Consider the following 15663-nt stretch of genomic DNA (forward strand, 5'->3'; position numbering starts at 1 on the left):
TTTTTACTCGATATTTTTTTAGAATGTACTGTGTATTCTTTCAGGTGTAATGAAACAAATCCAAACTTTAACGTCCTGCACTGCGCTGTTGTTTCCTCTAAACAAGAAGAAAAATAGGCGAACTTGGTTACATGACGAATCATTGACTATAAATCAGGGTAACTTGCGTTAACATCGTATGCAAACATAACTTTTTCTTGCACAAGATATGGATAATTAGAAGCGTAAATCACAGGAGAAATCTTCAGGTCTAGCAGTCATTGCAGCCGTCACTTTACCAGTGGTCTACTTCAGGGGTCAACAACCTTGTAAGGCGGAGGGCTCAGCGGCATGGAAAAAACGGCGCCACACGATCAATCGGGGGGGGGGGGGGGGGGGGCTAGAGGTAGGCAAACAGAAAAAAAATATCTGCGAATCGGAACTGAGAATAGCGTAAGAAACTAGAACAGATATAAGGTTTGCTTTCAACACAAGTGTCACGAGGTTGCAACATGCGAACGTAAATTAGAAGCAAAAACTCCACTTTAGGTGAGAAACTGCAAAGACAGCCTTCAATTAGGGAGCTACATTGGGAGAACGCTGGCAAGAGAGGGGGTGGGGGTTCGACATCGTATTGAGGGTCGCATAATACTGCCCTGCCACTCAGCCCCCAGGTTGCCTAGCCCTGTTTCCGGTTTATCGTTACGATTGTACGCGTGCGACTGTTCCGTTTTTCACTCATTAGTGAAACTACACAGAAAAAAGCGCTCATGACATGTTGGAGTTAGCACGGTTATTCACACTGATATCCGTAACGACAACACGATGTGAGCCAGCCGCATGTTTAAATTATATAACGATACAAAAAATTAAAACACGACAGTCGCAAACATGTCCAACACTGGGTCGACACGATGTATAAAGCAAAGCGAAAAAAGCTTGAAAACCCACAAAGAAACATAATTGAGAGTTTTCAATCGCTAATGGCTATTAATCATGCGAGGTCGAAGAATCAACGACTAATGAGTACAACGAAGCATCGAAATCCATCATTAAAGACTGTTCTTTCGCTAACAATAATTGATTTGTGTGAAATGATTCAATGCTCTACTCTAGTGTTCCTTAAAGTTCAATCTTGAGCGGGCGATCGAAATGAATCTTTTAATTATGGGATAGTTGGACCAATTTTTAAATTGAACTCAATGTTTCAGAACCACGGAGATAATTCACTGAGGTGCGGAATGGCCATGAAAAACTTCCTCATAATTGTCATACCTGTCAATACCTCATCAAGCATAATGCGGCGGCATTTCTTGTAAACTCAGCCCTTGTTACCATTATCTCCGCGATAGTATCAAACAAAAAAAAAAGAAAGAAAGAGCAGGAGGAATTATCCCAGCACGTAGCACAACACCAAAATCGTGTCAGACATCCTTTGGCACGCCGCGATAAGTAATCGTGGCGCATTGCAGCACTTATCTCTCCGGCGTAGGCAAAGACAAAAGCAGTCCGCCCTCCAAAAAGTGACGAAACAGTGTGGAAAGGGAAAATCCCCATATGAAATAAGGAACACCCCTTTGCTTCACGCATAACCTGGCCTTACACGTTATATCGCCTGCTTTATGCACGCTCTTATCAGCGTCGGGTAATGCGAAAACGTTACACGAGGGGATTTGCGAATCGCGAGATAAAGGGGAGTGAGACAACGGGCTAGCAGACGACATCGGAGGGAGCCGGAAGCAGACGAAAAAAAAAGGGGGGGAAGTAATAATGACGCAGGCATGGATTGACACACTGAACTTTCTCCCCGAATCTAGGTCATCGACTCATCCGAAGCAGACTCCCTGGAAGAACGGAAAAAACAGCTCTGCGGCGTTTGTGTCAATATAGACCTCTTCGCGTTCTCTCTTTCTCTCCCTACTAAAAGATGCGAATGGAAACGAGAGATAAATGAAAGCGATCGCCGCGTCACTGCTTTTATTTAACTTTCTTTCTTCTTTCTATCACACCCTCTGTTATTTAAAGTTTAATCTCATGAATTGTACGATGCATTCCAAAAAAGAAATGCACGATCACAGATGTCCCAAAGTCAAATTATTTTGAGTACGAGACCTTTTATCTTAGTTGCGAGAAAATCTGTACTATTGCATTTTTGAACACGAAACTATACTGTGCATTATCACGAAGCTGTAACAGGAACGCCGCGACCACGGTCCATAAAATTGTCAGGAAGTTACAAAAAATATATTACGTCCCAACAAAGCCTGCGAAGTTTATCGGCAGCGTTTTTGAGTAACCAATGATTTTCGGCCAGGTCACCAAGTATGTTTCAGAAGTATCCAGCGCAAGACCGATACGATTACATTTCGAACTTTAGTGTACTTTTATTTCATACGTGAAACGTAATAAAATAACCTTCACGACGTTTGTTACCAACGTTTTTCTTCGGCTGCGGCGGCTGCATTTCCGATGGAGGCGGAGATGTTGTAGGCCCGTGTGCTCAGATTTGGGTGCACGTTAAAGAACCCCAGGTGGTCTAAATTTCCGGAGCCCTCCACTACGGCGTCTCTCTTAATCATATGGTGGTTTTGGAACGTTAAACCCCACATATCAATCAATCAACGTTTTTCTTGGCGCGTAATGTAAATCTTGACCTCGAATTTTTCATATACGTTTATTAGATGCATATGTCTAATATACAAAACAGACGTGTACTACACGTCTTCACTCTCGCATTAGATATGTGTGTGTAACAAACTATGCGTATTTCGAAGCTCGTCGTTTCGGTCTCTGCAAAAAGCAACTTATGTTTTCGCCCATTTTTCTAGCTTCACGTTTGAATTACAATTATTATCACTTATACTTTTCTTGGCATCATTGTCTGTTACTTCTCACTAATTTTGTGTCGAACAAAAAAAGCGATCCCTTGAATTTACACTCTTTTCCTTGAAACTATACAAGGGTTATTATAGATACCAACCCAACATATAGATGTCTAGTAGAGCTCTAGGATACATCTACAAACAGACGCCCGTTAAAAGCCTGTTGGCAACACAGGCGTAACGCGGTCACGTAACACGTCTGTGTCAGCTTGACGACGGAAGCGAAGACATCAGCAATGCGAAGAAGAGGAACACAGGTTCGAAGAGCCATATGAATATACGAAGCTTGACAGCAAAGTTCGGGCGTACGTCGCCTCAGGAAATAAAACAGAAGACAGATTGGACGGCATCCCAGTATATAGCTGTCTACAAGACGGTTCATAAATCAACACGTGTAGCGTCCAATAAAACTCTATTAGCATCACAGTCGCCACACGACAATGCACACGTGTTGTACCGCCAAAAGGGGGCGACCGCAGCGAATGTGAGAATGAAGCGGGTCCAGCGCGTGGATCAAATCTTAAGACGAGCAACGCACTTCCGGTTCATCACGGGCTGCACCGCCCTTCCTTAAGAGCGGTGCGAAACAGGTCACCATCCTTACAGGTCGAGGACAAGCTCTTTCGATTTGAAATAGGTAAATACAGGTAGCGAAAATCTTCTTCCCGATCCTCCTTGTTTCCTTGGTAAGCCGGAACAAAAAAGCAAAAAAGAAACGAAAACAAGCAGAAGATGACGGCGCCCCGGCGGCGTCGTCTGGAAATTGCGCGATCATCGCGAGCAGACGACGCGATGTGCGAGGAGGTTGCGCAGTACAGCGGCGGCGGCAACAACGGTCCGCACCACCAACCACCACGCTTCAGACCCGCGGCGCGAAGCGCCGGCGACCAGTGACCTCTACGAAGCAAAAAAGCTTTCACTTGCCGAGCCCCTTCTCGGCGTTTTCTTTCTTTCCCCCCTCGCGCAGCGCGGAGGAGAGCGCGGCAGCGGCGTTGTGTGCTGCCGCCAGCGGCAACACACCAACTAGCGAGGGCCTTGGCCCGCTTGCGAGCGGAGGGAGGTGGGGGTGCCGAGCGCCGGTTCCCCTGACCTGCTTCCCTTCTCCCCGCCACCCCCGAAACTGGGTCATGGAGCACGCACACACATGCGCACGCTCCCCGACTGAGCTCTCGCTCTCTTTGGGTGCCTGCCGCTCGCGAAACGGCCCCGGCTGCTGCCAGAAAAAGAACGGCCGCTCGCCTCACCGCTTCTTCGATGGCGTCCGGCGTTCTCAACCCGCGATCGTGGTTTACGTGAAACGTCTTCCATTCAATCGCGACCGCCCTCGACTTCCCGCGAAAACCCGCGGTCATCTCTAAGCACGGATGGGATTTGTCGTGCTAACTTGCGCCGTCTACTGAAAAACTGTGCGTACGTCTGATAAGCGTGGAGCTTGTGTCGTCTGCTGCAACGCCGGCGTGTGTCATCTGCTGTACGTCGTCTGCTAGCGGCGTGCGCTTCCAACCTGTGATCGTGTGCAATCTTCTCAACGTGTTCCATAAGGTCAACAATTTCGTTTCAAAGGAGAACGAAAAAAAAAAGCGTACTTGGTGCGGCAATCGACGCTTACTCCGTGTGTGCCAGGACTTAAAGGAAGTTTGCGGCTGCAGTTAAATCATCCGTCCGCACCCAGAATGCCTGCTTCGAGAATCTACCGCAGAAGATGATCCCGCTTGTGGTTGTTCTAGCGTCAAGAGATACGAATGTTTGTGTCCCGTGACGTTGAGTGAAGAGATGTACTTAAGGTACCGTTTCGAAAGTGAACACTTTGATGTTAACGGCTGAAGGCAGACGTAGAAACTTAGGGACTTCGAGAAGTGTGTACGTTGTCTGTGGTGCTCGGCCAACATGTGAAGTGCTAGGGACCAGAGAACAGAACCTACATCACCTAGTCTTCGGGGCAATATATATCCAGCACTGTGGTGTTTCGCTGAGGATTTGAACACCAGTACTGCTTCCTTTTTTTTTTTCTTTTGTGTCACCATTCTTCAGTCATCGATTCTTCTCAATTAAGGTGAGTTGAATAAGCCACGAACTGCATTTAACGCTCATTCTTATGCAACGGGATTTTTTTTTTTCAAATGTATTTTGCTGGTTGCGGCCAAAAATTACTCTCTCGCGCACTGGGGAATATTGCTTACGCCTGGCGCACGAAGATTTCGAAACTTTGCAGGCTGACGAAAATTTTGCAACAGTATATCAAAACGTAAAATCAATAGCCGGTTCTTTCACTTGCAAACTAGCAAGCAAGACATACATGTTTATTTTTGTAAATACAGAGATTGAATAACGATGAAATGACCTTCATTGTATTGCGCCGGTTGATACATGAATACGCAAGATCACACAAGGCACTAATAGAGGGAAACAATAAATCAGTAGTAGTATACGTTTTGAACAGCTTGCAACGGTCACGTTTTCATGCTGGCATTTTAACTTTCGAACAGTAACAAAAGTAAGATTAACAGCCCGGATCAGCAAACAACTCTAATGTTTAACGTTGATTGTTTTTCCGGCCCTCAACTTTCATTAAAGCTTACTTTCTTGCTTTTGCTTGTCGAAGCAAGGCGTCATTATGATCACAGCCTGTCCTTTGCAAACTTGTTGTGTAGCACTTCATTTCGCCGACACTGACGACCCTGACAACGTCCCATTACGCTTGACATCATTTCCCAATCTAGCGTGCAAAATAAAAACAGAAATCGCAGCTGCGGCAAAGAGGATGGCGCTTGTTTCGCTCTCCTGACCACGTGGTCGCACCGGCGCGTTACCGTGACGTCAGAGCCGCTTCCCAGTTGAACGACCTTCGAAATCCCGAATTCGCCGCCGCTTGTCCCGTTCGTAATGAACGATATCGTTCTAATAATTAACGCTTGTTCTTTTTATCTCGATCCTTCCGACACTGGCATAGCTTTAATCATTTCTTTTTCAGCCCGATCATGTGGCAGAAACTGTACTACTTGTTCTAGGCTTAACGGCTTCTCTCCTTGCTGATGAAGGTGCAATGATTGTGTCGTTGGGAAAACTTTAATGGCGTCATAGCGCTCCCTTCAAGTGTTGAGGGTTGCTGTCACTGTGATTAGTGTTGTGCTGTGCAAGTGACCATGCGATATTGCTATCAGAATTGTCTCAAGTAATGCATGTTTTCCTTGTGCTATTAACAATTAGCAGGTTCATTTTCCCACAGTTCCACATACCCGGTTGAAGCTCGTTACACTTGAAGAGGACCATGTATGTTTCTGAATTTTACGGCTATATGTATTTTGTACCGGCAAAGTACTGACATTGTGGTAGTCCACTGATGTTTAATAGAGAATCCGAAAGTGGTGTGTGTGTGTGTGTGTGTGTGTGTGTGTGTGTGTGTGTGTGTGTGTGTGTGTGTGTGTGTGTGTGCGTGTGCGTGTGTGTGTGTGTGTGTGTGTGTGTGTGTGTGTGTGTGTGTACAGTGTATGGCTAACATAGCTAGACGAGCTTCAGTGAAGTACTTAACTTTTATAGTATTTGCATGTGTGACTTCACTAATTTAGTGCCGCGCGCCAGAGATATTCGCCAAGCTGACACGACGATTGATTTACTTCCACGAATTTCTTTAGTAAAACACATGGCGCGTTTCCATATTGTAAGAGTTTATCGCAAACTACGACGATGCGAGTGATTTCATGACCTCCTCAAACAACAACAGCATAAATATTATCACTTTTTTTTATAGTCACCCTCGGGCCGCAATGCAGAGGAAAGCTCTGGTTCAAACGCAAATTTAAACTTCGCAATACCACAACTGTATTTCGCGTCACATCAAAACACACGCGGGAGCCTAACACCCGAGCTTCGTGCTCAGGATTGCAAAGACACACCCAACGCTTCCTGGAACATTGATGTTGTTGTTACAGAGTACCACTGCTATCGGCAATTAAATTTAAGCGTGACAAAACTTCATCGTGTGTTATTGCGTCCCAGTGACCTTTTCGTACGAAATTAACGACATAAATCATGCGACACTTCTCTAACATCAACATGTCAAGCACTTTCTTTCGCTGTCTCATCCGTCCGTTTCACGAGGCCGCCTCCTAATGCTTCTCTGATTGCTGCCCACTGCTGTAACGATATGATGTTTAATGTCGAAAGACATTACGCGCTATTCGATTGTTTTGTCATTCGCTGTGATGGGCATGACGTACTCCTTTCCGTTTATTCTACCATCTGGTTGTCTTTATTTTGTATGAAAATTCGTTTCGTGTCATCAACTACCATCTACCAATAACTTGAACACCTGCTCGGCCCTTTGCTTTGCGAAACGTTTTACTCGAAACTTCAATGGCGGCTGCTGACGATGGTTATTAATGTCCCTACACAACATGATACGTAACCACAGTGTAGGAGAGCCCAGTAATTTAGTGTTTTAACTTTTAGCAATAACTACAAAAAGAAACAAACAAATGCTGATAACAAAAACTTAAAAAAAATGCGTAGTTGTAATTACGGTGCGTTTATTGGAAAGTAAGACAAGACAAATAAATGCAGTTAAAAAGCAAGAAAACAATATCGGCGGTAGAATGGCACCACGTGATCAGTCTATTAACAAGAAGACTATGAAGGAAAATGGGCAGGCTCAATTTTTCGTATCACTTTGCCATGCTGCTACATTCACTGACATCAGAAGCCTCAGTTGTGCTACTGCTACGTCTTGGCTAGCGAATTGTTTGAATTACTGAGGCTCTCTTATATAGAGGTCAAAATTTTTATACAAACACAAAATAAAAGATGTCGCAGTGGTTAAGTGTTACCTAGAGAGGATGATTTACGCAAGTGATCATTGCATTTTGTTGCGTAGTCTTTGCAGCATGCTCACAATACACACCGAAACATGCAACATTCCAGTTTTCGCTAGACTTAAGCCATGTAAGTCAACTTCTTTCTCAATGGCGTTATGTCAATAAAAGTTTATACTGATTCGATCGATCGAGTGAGATCCGTAAAACTTCCCTAAAAGAGGTAAATGTTAGCAACAACATTCCAAGGTGGCGGTCAGCGAAACCACTGCAGTTAAAAGTTGCCTGCGTTCTTTCATTGAGTGGCAGACGACGACCTTCGCCTGAAACGAGTATTCGTAAGTGCGACGTCATGCTCTCGTTATTTTCGCGAGCGAGCGAGACTCGACTTGGCGTCTGCTGTACATAGCGCCCAGTATAGCAGACGACATGGCACTCGAGGCGTTCTCCGAGGCACGTTTGCCTTGACATCGAAATTCTCCTCTTCAAACACACAAAAGCGATCGAGACTTCACGGGCAACGAAAAGAGAACGCAAACGCCTGTTGTGTCGTCAATTTTTATTTATCTGTTTATTTATTTATCAATTTATGTATTTCCCTTTTCTAATCGTCTTATCTCACTCGGGCTTGGTCCAGAGACCGACGCGTGCTGTAATCGCCGATACGGTGGCCTCGATGCACGTATTACGGGTGCGGAGAAAAGACTGATTGTTGAGCGCCGATTGCGTTTCCCTTTTGTACTGAGGTACCCGACAAAACATTGAATTTCTCGCGAACCGCGGCAACCGTTATGAAGTCTAAAGGAGAGGCGCTGGCAACGGGAGGCTGTCATTGCGTAAGTTATCGAAGGTTGCTGCCACGGATTGCGTTGGCGTTAACCGAGGCCTCCTTCGGCCACTATAGTGTGTTGGCAGGTCGTATCCCTGCCTGGCGTCAAGTTTCATCGGCTTCACCGCGTGTGTATTGAGTTTCGCTAAGCTATGGCAGCCGTTGGCATCTCCTTACAAGCACTTGTTGGATGGCTATAGCTGTCATCTTGGCTCGTTTAGTGAGCCTGCCGTGACTGAATTGCTCCGTTTCCATTAGTGCAAAAAGAAGGGAAGAAAGAAAGGAATAAAGAAGGAAGAAAAGCTCTGCCGAGTTTCTTTTGGATGCCAGATATTTCATTCGGAATGTCGCAGCTTATCGACATCACTCTGCGAGATGAAGGTCTCGCTATGCTACACCGAGCGCCACTTATTTTCGGTGCCAGGTGACGATACCTCTTCACTCTATAGCGGCAAAACAAAACTCAAGGAGACCTCTTATATTACTTCTTAGCTGATTTTCAACTCTAGAAAAACAAAAGAAGGTAAATTATGGACACAAAATCTCGAGAAAAGCAAATAAGTCAACGCGAATGCCTCTTCTGTTCTATTCTATTTATTTATTTATTTATTTATTTATTTATTTATTTATTTATTTATTTATTTATTCACAAACCCCCACAGGCTCCATCAGGATTATTGTGTCTCTTTCTTCTTCTATTCTCCATTATCTTTCGTCCCCTTCTGTACAATTATAACTCATCTGTTCTCTTCTATTCTCCTCCATCCTAATCTCCTCTCCTTTCCATAACGTTTTGTCCTCTTCGCTTCTATCTCGATATCTTCTTTCTTCCATTCTGTTCTCTTCTATCATTTTCTTCTCTTCAGTCACTGTCACTTATATCCTACGTTCTTCTATTTTCATCCCTTCTATTCGATTTTGTTATAATCTGCCCTTCTAGCATCTTCTTCTAGCATCCTCTTGCGTACTGTTCTGGTTCAATATTTCTGTATACTACATGTTCTTCTACTCTCTTCTGTCCTCTTCTACCACCATTTTCGATTATCAATTCTTCTATCAACATCTATGCTATCCTCTACTCATGCCTTCTCATCAATACGATTCTGTTCTAGCATCTATATTCTTTCTTCAATCATATCCGCCTATCTTCTGTTGTTCACTCTTCCTTATATCGCCTTGTTGTCTTTCATGTTCCACTAATCTCTTCCATCTCATTTTATTATTATACTCTCTTCTTTCCTGATCTCTTCCATCATATCCTAATGTCTTCTATTAAATAATACAATCTTCTCCTCTACGTTATGTATACTTCTATCACATTCTGTTTTTTTTTTCTCTTCTGCCTTATTCAACTCTCTAAAGTTGTCTCTATCTTATTCTATACTATTCTATCATATCCTCCTATATTCCACGCTCTTATCTTCTCCGCTTTTTTGTTGAGTTATATTCTTAACTCTACGTTTCTCTTCAATAATATATATTGTTCTTTTTCAGAAATACGATTTGCTTCTATCATCGGCACTATTTTTTTCTATCATCTATACTATTCTCTCGCCATCTGCCCTATAATTTTCTAACATCTGTACCATTCTCTCCTATGACCTGTACCATTTTTTTCTTACGTTCTTCTCTTCTATTCTTCTTCTACTCATCTGTCATATTCCCTTCTATACTATTCTCTATTTTGTCTATCTTCTCTTGTACTCTATGCTACCGTTTCCGTGTATGCTCTGTCTACGTTTTCTTTTTTGTGTGTGAATACCTACCAAGTAACTCAACTTTCTGTAGTGGAAAAAAAATTGCTTTACCACTCCGTACTGCGTCACCCAAAAGTGAGAAGCAATAGAAACGCAACGCATACAGAAAGATGGCGTAGCAGCTTACGTAACATCATTTCCCGTTTGTTTACTCCGTCAGATCTCATTGAAACAAGTTACTGAGAACTAAAAGTGGGAAAGCGGGAGCGGGTTAGATTCCTGGACGCTTCGGCGTGTGGAAGGAAATAGAAAGCACAGACGTGCCCGTGTTTATGTGCACTTAGAGAACGCCGACTGTACAGGGGATTAACCTGACGGCCCTCCTCTTTGCGAAACATGCATAGTGCTGGTTTCGCCAAACTGGTCCAGTTAACTACTGATCCAGTATTTGCTTCACACAACCCAATCTACCGCTTCGATAAGGCGTAACGCATAACGAGGCGTATACTGTAGAAAACCTGGAAAAGAGCCAAGCCTTCTCTGCCTATCGTCTGCTTCTTTTATGCCTGCCGTCTGCTCTTCGTCTGCTGCACGGTTTTCATCTTCAACAGAAGCTCGCCTGGCTCAGTGTCTCCAGCCGGGCAGTACACAACCTCGCCCTTCTTGCAATTAGGGCGCGAAAGCTTACGTGGCATACGTTATACGACGATTACAGCAAGTACACGTACGGCAAAGCGGCCGTTGCGTGATGAAGAAAGAAAATACGAACAAACGCCAGGGAAGAATGAAAGAGACGTTTGACGCGTCCTCACCTTGGCCTAAAATGCCGATGCCTGTACGACGCTGCCTTTTCCCAGCGCCCCCCGTTCTCGCGCCGTTCCTTCATTACCTTTCGCTGCACATACGGCGCCTGCGGCCGCCTACCGCTAAAAAATTCACATTAAAAACGACGAAAAGATCTCGCAGAAGAGAAGAGTTAGACGTGGCTGCGAAAGCACGCTCTACTACAGCTCTTAACTTACTTGTGCCTGCCCCGTGTTTACACGCTTGTTCCCGTATGTAATCTGAAATGTACAAGACAGCGCACGACAAGCGCCGACTCTTACCCGCGAAAGACGAGACAACACTCAGATAACGCCAGCCGTCTGCCAACTCTGAAAAGTATGGTAGACGGAGAGCTCACCTTCACACCCGCACAGAAAGAGGTTATAGTTTTGGCAATTATCTCCTTGCCGGTGATCTACTGTATACGTGAACAGCACGTGCCATACTCAAAATTACCGAGAAAATGTTCGGCAATGAAATAGTATTCAAGTTATTCTAATCGACAAGACTTATCTCCGCAAACGCTTGTTTTTCGAAAGCAGGTTAAAGCCACTTCAGAAAAGTCGTACAACGGCACCGCCGTAAGAATCAGCCCAGCAGGGCATTTTATAACACAGCCTCCGAGATGGGCTCACTTTATTTTGCTTAGAACGACAACGAACGCGGGCGAATGCCATGTATACAGTTTTTTTAGCATGTGTCTGGAAGCTAGTCAACGCAGACGCGCGTCGTCTGCTACTCACCCAACAAACAGAAGGCGACTACAGCGAGCAGCGCGCGAAGATCGGAGGGGCAGGTCTGAAGGCGACGTTTCGATGGCAATGTTCCGCACTTGCACGCTAGGTATCGCCTTTGGATGCATGACAGCGCGTCATTACATCGCATCTTTTCGATTAGCGTTACTTATGAGGTGGTTTGAAAACGCGCCCTCCCGTTAGGAGCACGCGAGCGGAACGGCGGGGAGTGGCCTTGAGCGTCCTTGGCGTACGCCGCGTAGCGCGCCCAAACGAAAGTGCGAGTGTAAAACGACCTTGGTTTCGTTTTTTTCTTTCTTTTCCTTTCCGCCGCGTACCGTTTCACTCTACTCGCGGCACGCCGCTAGACTCTACCCCCCGCCATCTCGCCTTCCAGATGTTGCTCCGCGTTCCGGCCGCGATCTAACAAGCGGGATTCGGTTTCTCTTTCCGGCTTACAGATGTCGCTTGCCGAAGACGCGCCGTTTCCACCAGCGCTTTCTTACTGCCGCTTCCTTGTCCGTTGATAACATCAGTTCCCTGTTCTTTTTTTTTTCTTTATGTGACATATAAATGGCAGAGGGTAGACCAGGAGCGCGCACAATGATGGGATTGAAGTGCAGCAACCGCAGTTGGACATAACGCACATCTTACAGAAGAGCACACCTGACTTAGCTACGAGCCTTAACAAGCGGTATACACCGTCTGCAAGATATTGCTATCGCGGATCGCATTATTGAAGCAGACGACACTAACTGGCGATTCGTCTGCTTTCCGCTGAAGGAGAAGTCAACACGTAGAGGAACGCAGTTTATCATGCGCGCGCACGAGTTCTGTTTCGGAGGGATATTTTTATTTGTCCTTTTTTTTCGACTCATCAATGTTGGCACCATCGACAAGCTAAACCAGACGATAACAGTGGTGCCGCGTTAACCCCGGCCAAAAAGATTGACGATTGATACGTGGGGTTTAAGGTCCCAAAACCACCGTATGATTATGAGAGACGCCGTAGTGGAGGGCTCCGGAAATTTCGACCGCCTGGTGTTCTTTAACGTGCACCCAAATCTGAGCACACAGGCCTACAGCATTTTCGCTTCAATCGAAAATGCAGCCGTCGCAGCCGGGATTCAATCCCGAGACCTGCGGGTCAGCAGCCGAGTATCTCAGCCACTAGACCACCGCGGCGGGACCGGGATACAAAGGTTGTCTTTAAAAGATCGGGCGAGAAAGTGGATCTCTAAAAAAAAACTTGAGTGCGCGTTTTGTAATGCTTATTTTTTGACGATTACACCTAGGCAGCGGAACGAACCAGGTTGCTTTTCGATGCACAGCGGTCGGTAAGTTTGAAAAATACGAGTTGTGTCGTTTTACACGTGACTATTTCGATACCTGAACATTATTAAGTATCGTTAATGCCATCTTCATGCACAATCCAACCCATACTAATGATAAGTCTCCTTTAGCCAGCCTTCAATTGTTGGCAGTTTACGATTAATTACCCACATAGTAGTTATTTTCCTCAATTGATCTATAGTTACTCCTTCCTTGTACCAAATGCACAAATTCTGTAGATAGGCAGCTATAGCTTGACGAGTCATCATAGCTTCGTTTCTTCTGGACCAGCGTTTGGGCAATCAGAATAAGAGAGGGAAGGTGAGGGGGTATCAAAAGTACCGTCCTATCACAGATAAGGACTTCAAGTTGCCCGCGCAACTCACGGTGTAGCGAAATTCTGCGGATGAGTTCACGCCCCGAAGGATGGGAGAACCGAAAAGATGGTGATGTGAATATCGCATCTGCTGGTGCAACGAGACCTTCTTGATTCTATTTTAGCGCCTTTAAGGGGCTGAAAAGGGCTTAAGGCTTCCTCCAATATTGCACAATCAGAGCGTGGCTCGTCACTGAATTCCGCCATGACGTCACAGACTCGCATACGGCTATCATCGTTTCACCTGTGCGCTGTGTTATATCGGTGTTATTTAATTAGTGTGTATTCAGTATCACCGCAAAGCAATAATTAACATATTTAATAAAACCTGGTGCAGCTGTTTGTATCTTTATAGCTTCGTAACGTCTATGCGTCTGCCGGAGACATGATATGCGTTTATGGGTCAGTTAGTCATGATGCTGACAGCGCAAAAAAGACCCAATTGCGCAACCATGAAGCGCTTGTGTTAGGGTCATTTCTATGTGCGCCTAAGGTAATTTTTTGTACAGTACTTCATCAATATCTCTCAAGAAGTTGTTCCCCATCCGTTTGATAATGTGTGCTTCCCGCCCCGTTCTCCATCACCGCAAATATTTCATTTCTACAATCGTGCGTGACTGCCATTGATCAGAGTGAAGGGATCCGAAGGCAGGGGCCTGCGCTTGCGATGCCGCTCGCGCTTGGAAGTGCGGCATTTTTCTGAGCCTGTAGCGATTCACTGCGTGCGCGCTACGCCACACAATGTGAACACGATGGCTGGAAATGGCGACGGGATTCAAATAATGAATAATTTTTTTTTGCGCGTGTATGTGACTCAACGCGCTTTTTTTTTGCGTATTTGTGACTAATGCATGTACCGTATAGTCAACGGCCGGCACGCCTAGTAGCAGGCCAGGCGGCAAAACTGGCTTGAATCGACAACTGTTTGTTTGTTTGTTTGCTTGCTTGTTTGTTTGTTTGTTTGTTATGGCACACTAAAGCCTTCACGAAGGCGCTACTGAGCATCAGCAGACGATAACGAGGAATTTCTCATTGAAACTCATACTGCCGGATTGCCTGTGGCATCGCGAAGCTGTCGACGTACTCAAGACCATAATAATTAGCGCAATTTATCAATCACGCAGCAGTTTACAACGCATTACAGTCATGTAACATTCGCTCAAGCCCCGCAGCAAGTTGCCCTCGGAGCAACTCGAAGAACAAACAATCCAACGCGGCACGCCGTCGACTACTCCTCGGTGCAACACCCCAGAGGCCTCCTACGCTCGAAGGTCAACGCACTCGGCGTCGAGGTCATTGACAGGGCCGCCGCCGCACAACGGTGCCGTTGGCCTACGTTCCCCGCTCGTACCATAACGCCAGCGAGAAAGGGAGACAGTCGAAGGAGAGCAGGCGAGACTCCGCAGGGGGAGTAACGGGGCGCGCTGACTCGCGCACCTGTTGAGCGTTTCAGAGTGGAGAGCGCGCGTAGAGGAAGCGCAGGCCAAGCGCGCAGGAGAAAGTAAACTTACCCTCTCCACATTAGCGCTCTCGACTTCCTTCTCTCCGGCTATCTCTCGCGGGTTTTTGGGAGCTGTTCTTAGCACCGCGGCTGAAAGAGCGTCTCTTTTATTCGTCTTCCGTTCCCTCCTACCTTCACTGTAACGCACTGTTTTTTTTTTTTGCTTTTGTAACTTGCGGCGTCGGCTGTCTTTTTGTGGCGGTGTATTATTGTCTGAGCGCCGCCGTATTTCCCTCCCCCTCTTCATTCCGCTGCGCACAGTTACTGGTTTTGTAACGCCACTGGGTCACCGGGTTTTGCGGCCTCCATCACTCCACGTCTGCGTGCCGCTCCCTCCGTTCACCCCTATTTCACATTCTCTCTCACTCGCTTTTTTAACCTGTCACTTGTGCGCCCGCATGACAAGCTTCGTTTTTCTCGCGTCTGGACTTCTGTACCAGCGAAAGCAGACGAACCGCCAGTACTGTCGTGTGCTTCGCTGATGTGACGCACAATAGCAACGTCTGGCAGACGATGTCCCGCATGTTAAAGCTCGAAGTTTAGACAGATGCGCTCTCGTGTAAGATGTGTCGTCTGATTTTGTGGTTTGCAGGAACGTTTCTTAGACGAACATCGTTTGGTATGATTTGAAGCTTGGACAGATATGCTTTAAGCATTAGCAATCATTTACTTCCTCATCATTCCGCGTGGGTAATACGGC

General features: G+C 45.8%; 1 protein-coding gene across 2 annotated transcripts in view; it reads left to right on the forward strand.

Annotated features, from left to right (window-relative positions):
• The first annotated feature begins 4002 nt into the window (after positions 1–4002).
• The window catches only part of vri (nuclear factor interleukin-3-regulated vrille), a 47563-nt gene continuing 35902 nt past the window's right edge, over positions 4003–15663 (forward strand). For both annotated transcript variants that reach the window (XM_075875335.1, XM_037431666.2), the window contains exon 1: positions 4003–4914. The gene's annotated coding sequence lies outside the window, so the exon portion shown is untranslated. The remainder of the gene's footprint in view (positions 4915–15663) is intronic.

Source organism: Rhipicephalus microplus, chromosome 10 (genome assembly GCF_043290135.1).
Source record: "Rhipicephalus microplus isolate Deutch F79 chromosome 10, USDA_Rmic, whole genome shotgun sequence".
NCBI classification, from domain to species: Eukaryota; Metazoa; Arthropoda; class Arachnida; order Ixodida; family Ixodidae; genus Rhipicephalus; species Rhipicephalus microplus.